We start from the raw sequence: 8,875 nt of genomic DNA, 5'->3' as shown, positions 1-8,875 counted from the left end.
TTTAGAATGTTCCATTAACCTGCTGTGCATGTTTTTGGAATGTGGGAGGAAAGTGGAGTACCCGGAGAAAATCCACGCAGGCACAAGGAAAAAATGCAAACTCCACACAGGAAGGCCGGAGCTGGAAACGAACCCTGCACATCTGCACTGGGGGCCGACATGCCGTACCTGAACTTGTACGTTTTCCCCGTATTTTATATGTTTTTCTTATCATTTCAAATACGGCGTATTACAACTTTTATACGGGGAAAAAAAAATTGTGAACCGATCTCACAAAGACCATTTTGGCTCAAAACCAGATCGTCTCACCTGCTGGTAGCCAACGACAATGCCGTTGTCGATCGCTACTATTGTCACAGCAAACCAGCAAAAGCAATCCTCAATCGTATATTTTTTTTCATCGCTGTGTACGGTAGGATTGACAAAGCATGATATGTGCATGCGCGGTAAGCCGTTGTAAGGTTTTCTGTTGCTTTGTAAGGGGAATCGTAATCATTTATAAGGACAGCTTTTAGCCGAGGTTGACAGGTATGACATGCTAACCAGTTGACCACAGGGCCGCCTTGAAAAAATTACATGCATTTTAAATCACAATTGCAATATTGGTGGGGAGCCAAGCAAGTCCTAAAACTGTTGGAACGGCGTATGTTGGTGGTGGTATACACGGTGAGCAGTAGGCAAACATGCCATTCCACACCTCTGCTCAAAGTTACTCAAAAATGTTGTTCCTTGAAACTTTGCCTTTTACAGTCATTTAAAGTTGGAAAATTGGGGGCATTACAATTGGATTATTTTACAAAATTGTTCCGCTCTACCGGTATAGTTTTCATGACATTTTGTATTTGGCGTCGTGCCGTGAGATCTTTGTGGCTCAGTGATGGTTTTGAAACACGGCACCGGATGAATTAATATTTGTATGTCTTGTGGATAGACGCTGGTCGTTGACAGTCTCATGCAACCGAGTTGGATTCTCGGTTGCGAGGCGACGTTGGCGTGGGCGGACGGCGCTGGCAACCTTTTATTGACAGCGCTGTCACATCACCTGACGCAGTCCTCGGGGGGCCGGGGGCAGAGGCTGCAGTCGGTGGGGTATTGACGCTTTGTAGAATAGCGTGACTTGAAATGGCATACACACACACACACACACACACACACACACACACACACACACACACACATGGTCACCGTGGGGGACAGCCAGATGTATTTAGCTTGCAGTTGTAGCAGCTTGTCGGCCCCCAGAGTGTTTCTGTTGGAGTGAAACTGTTTTGTTTTGCTTAAACACCTGAAAATTTTATGCCAAAACACAGCCCTTGCCGCATAAATGACTTGTTTTATTTATTGAACTGTGACCTTAAAAGCCAAGTGTTGGAACACGGCGGACTTTTCTTGCTCGTGAAGGTGCATTTAGAATAGAGTGACGCTATGATGATTCACCAGCAGCAAATAAGCCATTTAGCAAATGGAGGGATAAATTGTTGTTAAGTGTCGTATTTGTGCCAAAGACTTATTAACCCTTTCAGGGGCAGAGGTTACGACAGTGGACAGTTTACGTTATCAGGTCACAGTGGTGCTTAATAATTTCTTTAGTCCCGGCCGTAGTTTAACGGGCATCCCTGCTGATGGGAAGGACTAAATACAAGCTGTAAGGATGAGTGCAGCAAATTTTCCAAATATAAGACAAAGTACCACACATGATTCACCAAATCTTAATCATCAAAATAAGTCTTAATACATACCTCATGCGGCCCGGTGGTCCAGTGGTTAGCGCATCAACTTCACAGTGCAGAGGTACCGGGTTCAATTCCAACTCTGGCCTTCCTGTGTGGAGTTTGCATGTTCTCCCGTGCCTGCGTGGGTTTTATCCGGGTACTCCGGTTTCCTCCCACATTCCAAAAACATGCTTGGCAGGCTGATTGAACTCCCTAAATTGTCCCTACGTGTGAGTGTGAGCGCGGATGGTTGTTCATCTATGTGTGCCCTGCGATTGGCTGGCACACATTCAGGGTGTCCCCCGCCTATTGCCCGAAGACAACTGGGATAAGCTCCAGCACCCCCCGCGACCCTTATGAGGGAGAAGCAGATCAGAAAATCGATGGATGGATTTATACTTCATTGGCTCGATCAGTGTTCCTATCCTGCCATTGTGTTTCACACGAATCCTAATTTTTCCACATTATGTGTTCAGAAAAACACCTCTTTCCACTATTTCTGTTGAACTTAATGCAAGAAAAAAAAAACATTTCGAAAGCTTGTTTTAAATCAGGAGAAATAATGCAAATCCCAGAAGGGAAAACAAAAACAAACTCATTTCAAGTCATGTCATTTGCTTTTACTACAAGCCAAGAGTAAAAATATCAGAAAATAAGAAAGCTTGTGCGGCCCTTCCGCGATGTCCAGCGCTGTTGTCAAACTGAGGGGACGAGCAGCTATGTGCTTGTTTGTTTGCACAGATAGCTGCTGTGTGCAAGGTAACGTTTCCAATTTAATATGAGAGTCGTGTGAAAGTTCAGCCATTACACAATGCAAACAAGGTTTTATAGCTGAGTGTTGTGATGCTGCTGGCTCGAGCAGTGAGCATTTTGACCTGTGATTTAAAAAAAAAAAAAAAGATGGAAGCTGTGGTTAGTAATGGGGAAAAAAAATCTTTTGGACCATTGGGTGAGCAGATCTCAATGCGGTGTCAAGGTGGATCTGACACGTCGGTGCAGATTGCGGGCAATCTTGCTGTCATGACAGCGCCAAAGTGGTGGCGAGCTCAGAAATAACCACTGTCTATTTTGTAGAATGGAAGTAGGCGATGGTGGTTTAGATCAAATGCTGCATACCTGAATGTCCTGCTTTCTGCTCTGGCTCTTCTCCTCATTCGGTTCTTCCGCATGACACTTCACATGTTGAAGTGATACACGCTGGTGGGTTTCATGACTGGTGAAGCACTGACATTAGTGTCGGGTTTACAGAATGAAGCAAACAGACGTGTTTGCCATTGAATTAACAGCCTGACATTAAAAACTGGCATCTTTTTTTTTTTTTAACTTGATGTTTGAAACTGATTCTTGAACCCTTTCATGCACCCTGTCACCTGATAACATGATAAGCTGTCCACTGTAGTAACCGCTGTCCCTGAAAGGGTGAATCTGACGAATCAATATTTTCACTTGTCCTGTATTCTCAGTCCATTTAATGGCTCCCAACTCAGGGGCGGAGCCGCGGTTTTACTACTTGGTGAGCCTCGAGTGCACATTCGAGTCTCCCATAAAGACCGGAAAAGCATCTGTTGTAGTCTCACTCCTAGAGGCAGCACTTCATCACCATTCCAACACTCAAACATCGCTTCGAAATCCACGACACAGTGTGTGAAAGATGAACTGTGACAGAGTCCCATGTACGTGAATGGAATTTTTTTTCCCCCCATCATCTCTTCGTAAGCCACGGCCTTCTTGATTGTTTCTGAGCTCTTCGCCGCCACTCACGTCCCCTCCCTGTCAAGCGTCTCCCGTTCGAGTCCCTCATCCTCGTTTCCACCCGTCACATTCCCACCCTCCCAACCTCCTCCGCCCCCACGCCCTCCTTGTCATTGACAGCGGCCTTGTCTTCACGCCGCTGTCAGGTAGATGGTGACAACTCCACTAATGGGAATACAAAGATATGAGGCAGGCAAACAGCGTGCCAGTTTTTCCTATCAACTCCTACCTTCTTTTGCCGGGATTGAAACGCAAGCGACAACAAGGGAGAAGGTGAAGAGAATATGGTGCCGATAACTGGGAAAAGGGAGTGTCTGTTGAATGCCAGTTCCTCACTCAGATGTTCAAAAGTGAACCCACCGCCTCCCCCGCTCGTTTCTCAGTCGCACCCTCCATTTCTAATTTGAGCGGGAATTCTGTTGAATTTTGCCGCTTCTCTTTTCTCGTCCTAATTATTCCATAAAAAGAATGTGAAAGCCACGTTCCCGGGAAAAGAAACAGGAGCTTAGTTTGAGAAGGACCGTTTGTGCTCTTCCCGTTCGATTGACGTCTTTGTCAACTGATTGCAGTGTGTATATTAAGTGTGTGCACCGATCTAACAAAGGACGGAGCGATACATGGGTTGCGATATCACTCAGTGACGGTTTGATTTTAAAGTAGAACGATTAGATTCAGTGGGATTACGACTGGATTCGATATGGTACAGCTCAGTTCGAGAGGATACGATGGGCGCGATGAGTTTCTTGTTATCATTTTAAATACAAGTGAATGAACTTGGCATTTCTTTTGTTGATAGATCTCTCCCATAAAAGACGATATGATGCCTATCTCAATATTTTTGAAAGTGGGCCAATTTGATTCATTTTGATTCATTACACTTCCATTTCCCGAATCTTATGGGTTTTTGTTTTACCCCTAGTGTACATGTATGGAAGCACACTTCTGATGTTTTTTTTTTTTTTTGGTACCCTTCACAGGAATTAACAAGAGAACATCAACTGAATCACATAGTGCTCTTTGGGAGACATTCGTAATCATCTTATATTCACTGACAAACTAAACAAAAGGCATTATATGCTGTGTATTTAACACCACATAGCGTAGACTTTAGTCTCCTCGTTTAATGCTAATGCTAACACATAATGGCATAGATGAAGTAGCATCCACGCTATGGAGTTATAAGGCTTTAAGCAATTGACATTTGAGCACAAATGGTGCAATGTGGACAGACACTATAAAAGTACTCACTGTTAATTCTTCTTTATCCTCTGTGTAGAGGACTGACTGAATATTAGTGACATATTGTTGAGCTGAGAGAAGCTGGGACGTCGGCACGTACAGTATTTCTCTCTGTCTGTTTTATAAACACCCACAGGTGGCAAAGGCCGGCATACCAGAAATAGCTGCACACAAAAATAATTGAATTCTTTTTAATTCTATTCAGTTATGTCATTACTGTATTAAAAAAATAGTGATATTTTTATTCCTGAAAAATAAAAAAATGTTTTTTTTTCCTGTGGCTGGAACGCATTAATGACATTTCCGTTCACATCAATAGGTAAAAAAATGTTTTGAGATTTGAGTGAATTCAGTAACAAACATTTCCACGGAACAAATTAAACTCGCATCTCAAGGCACCACTGTAAATGCCGTATGGTTTTTGTGCATACTGTAAATATAAAACATACTAAACCAATTAGGATTAGATAAACGCTCTGATATTATTATGATGCATCACAAAGACAGTTAAAGCATCTGTGGTATTTTCACTTGTGGAGGCAGCACTTCATCACCAAGTTGCCAAATTACACAGATCACTGCATGTGGACACATCGCTGAATGCAGACACATTTTGGAATCGTTCAGCGAGCAAAAGATTGACTTCCTTGTCTGTTTTCACGCTTGAGGGTAGGCAGGCTCTCCAAAGATTTGTATACAAGCAATTAAAAAGTCAATTTCCCATATGCCCCCCTTAAAGTCAACACAGTATGTGTTTTAATCCATTGTAGAGTGACTTTTCCTGTCTTTTAATTCGTAGTGTCTCATACCTGTCTCCCACAGGCAATTCAACATGTTGCCACAAACAAGCTTCTTCAATTCCAGCTCACCGACATTTGGCATGCCCATAAAAGTTGGATGTACTACAGAGGACGAGGCTCACCTCTAAAGCGGTGCCACCGCTGCCTCTGTTTTTCCGCAGAGGCGAGAGGATGCACCGTGACGGGCGATGTTGGGGTGGACGGGAGGGACAGACTGGTTGCTATTTTGGTGCTTTTCGAGTAGCATATTCTGCTCATTTGCTTCTGTACAGCTCTTGCACTTAATCGAGCTTCTTTTCCTTTTGAAATGAGTGGAGATGCCATTAATTCATTCGAGCCTACCCCACAATAAAAAAATTTGAGTGTTATTAATTTGAAAAATAGCACTCGATAATGTTGTACTTAATAAAAGCATACCTTAAAAACATAATTAAATAGAATGTAAATAAACTAATCAGTTTTTGCTGCATTTTTTGCTTCAGTTGAGTGGACATTATGCTGCTCCTTCGGGTGTGTGTGCCAGGGTCACCTGGGGTGCAGTATAAAGCAGAGATACTGTTGGTGGAGTCGGTCTTAGCTCCTCAATAAGCTGCAATAATATTTGGCATTCTTTGCAGAGGATAAAGAAGTTATGACTGTATTGTTTCACTACATGTGTTGTTTGTGGCCTAAAGGATTTATGAAGGCACAACTGTAGATCAATAGAATTTACTGTTTGGATTCTGAGCTGAGGTGAACAATTCTTTAATGATTGAAAGAAAGATAAAAATGCGAAAATCATAGAGCTTTATTTGTGAAAAAAGATCCTCAATATTTTCAAATTTAAGTCTTTCCACCATTATTTGCTGACATTTTTTGCGCTCTGGTCAAAGCCCGGTATAATACAAATTTGTGCTTTGGCGTCATAATTTATCATAGGCCAATGAGCTGTGTTGACATTATGGGAAGCCCTTCTACTCTAAATGCCAAATCACTGTCTATTAGAAAAGTAGTTTGTTGCCATCTTGTGACTGTATAGGTAAATATAAACCTTGTTCGCGAGGCATCAATTACTTTGGGATTTTCGCTATTGCTAACCCCCGTGTTTGGTCAGGGTTTATCGGATGCTAGCTTGCAGGCAATTTTGTGGTTAATGAGGTAAAAAAAAAATCAAAAAATACAAAACCCCATTGTCGTGAAAATGTCGAAAACAATTCTTGCCGCTGTCTCTATTTGCACCAAAATGTATCATGTAGTGATTATGAAAATCACACGGTTTATCACACAAAACAAACATGAAAACCAATACCTTCTTGCCTTACCGCTGGCCTAACAGCTGTAATTAGATGCATGTGGCAAAATCTTCATTGTGGATCACGACAGAGTAATGGTATTGTTTACCCAGTGAGGCGCCTGGGGGAGGCTTTCCCGGATGCTTTATGAGTGTGAGGTTAGACTAATGATTAAAGACTCGCTTCCCACTGAGACTCTGCTCTCATTTAAACAGCTTGGAGACGTTCCCCCCATCACTAGGAGTGCGGTAGGTGTATATTTTAAACACGGTTTCTCAAACTTTTTGGGTCCAAATTTTTCCGCATATGTCCACATATCCAAATGCCAAATCAACATACTGTAACTCGCATGTGCACCACTATGGTATATACCGCAATGCAGATGAATAGAAAAAAAGAATAATTCCGAGGTAAAATTGTGAAAGACTGGTACCTTGCGACACAAGTGACCCAATTGATGAGTGATTCAAGATTCAACATCATTCGGGTGAGGTTTTTTTTTTTTTTTTTTTTTGCTTTGACTTGTGAAGCGCAAACGGTGGCCGTTATCTCAACTTGCTTCACGGCTAGCAGCCGTTTGACAGGTATTGAACAAGTCTTCAGAAATAGGCCACAAGCTGTCAAATGCCACTTGCAGTTGAAGTTTACTCGAAAAATACACATAGTAAAGAGAATCTTCCATTATGTATTTAATACGGCAACATGGCGTTGCCTTAGGAAAGTTTGTTTAGCTTAATGCTAACAAACAACAACCCTATAGACAAGCTAATAAATAGCATCTATATGTACTGTATCAATACCGTGACCGTCTCCTTGTATTATACTGTACCGAGTTGGCCAAGCAGACCCAGCAGCACGTCTATTAATTTGGAGAAAAATGTGGCAGAAAGTGTTGAATTCTTTACTCTTTATTAATTAGGTACTCACTGTGTGTTTTTATAAAGAACACTATTAAGAGGAGTGCTGCTCCTCTGAATTTTCTCACCTTGCACACTTTTTTTCTGGCAAAGCTGCTTTTTTGGAAAAAAAAAAACTTCTGTAAAATAATACACCTCTGGATTAATAAAAAAAAAAACACACACATTCATTTGAGTAATGCAGATTCATGCGATGGTAAGTTAAAATGAAAGCTTTTATCTGCCCCAAAGCTAAGATAGGGAGAAGGTAATTAGTTTATTATGCAAAGTTGGGATGCGCCTTTTTAAATGATATGGCAACAAATATTTTTGCTGACCCCCAAGCTGCGGGCTCGTGATTTCAAGTGTCAAATTATCTTGGGAAATATGCAAAACAGGAGGACTGTGCGGGTTGTTTTGAATGAAATATCCGTGCAGGCCGCGGAGTCGCTCTAATGGCTCCTAATCAAATATACACCTTCCCTTCCTGCTCCCTCCGCAGCACCTCGTAAACGTTTTTGACGGTGGAAATCACAGATCACGATTGTGCTGCAAACACCTTAATCCGACTTCAGAGCGCCGTTCCCAACAGCATCTGTTTGCGCTGTTGTATATTACATAATAAAGTGGGCTGGATAATTAAGAGAGAGAGCTACTTGGGTCCAAGCCCGCAAGAGCTCTGGTTGAGTTTGGCTGGGAATTGAACAGTAATTATTTCATGAGATCTTGTCAGTGTGGATCCCAGTGTGCCACTTCGTGTGTGTGTGTGTGTGTGTGTGTGTGTGTGTGTGTGTGTGCGTGTGTGCGTGTGTGTGCGTGTGTGTGTGTACGACAAGTTTACTAGTCCCACATTCACAGTGCTGATTTTTTTTTTTTCTCGCAGACCCTAATGAAAATCCTCATACGGAAACACACTCAGGCAATATACAAGTACTAGAGTAAGCATTATAGTTGTGTGTATGAGCATGTTTCAGTCGTGGATGTGAGTGAAAACAATTTGAATCGTGCTGTTTGAGAGTGTTTCAGTAATGTGTTGTAAATGAGAGAAAGAAAACGCAATCGTGTATATGAGAGTGTTTCAGTGGTGTATGTGAGTGAAAAAAATTTAATTATATTAAGTGTTGCAGCATTTCAAGTGTGTTTGTTTGTTTATTGTTTATTGAACATATTAAAATATACAGTACAGTAATAAATTGACAGAAAGT

The sequence above is a fragment of the Hippocampus comes genome, unplaced genomic scaffold (genome assembly GCF_001891065.2).
Source record: "Hippocampus comes isolate QL1 unplaced genomic scaffold, H_comes_QL1_v1.1 scaffold381, whole genome shotgun sequence".
Taxonomy (NCBI): Eukaryota; Metazoa; Chordata; class Actinopteri; order Syngnathiformes; family Syngnathidae; genus Hippocampus; species Hippocampus comes.
The sequence above is the reverse complement of the archived record's forward strand: the minus strand, read 5'-3'. Positions refer to the sequence as shown.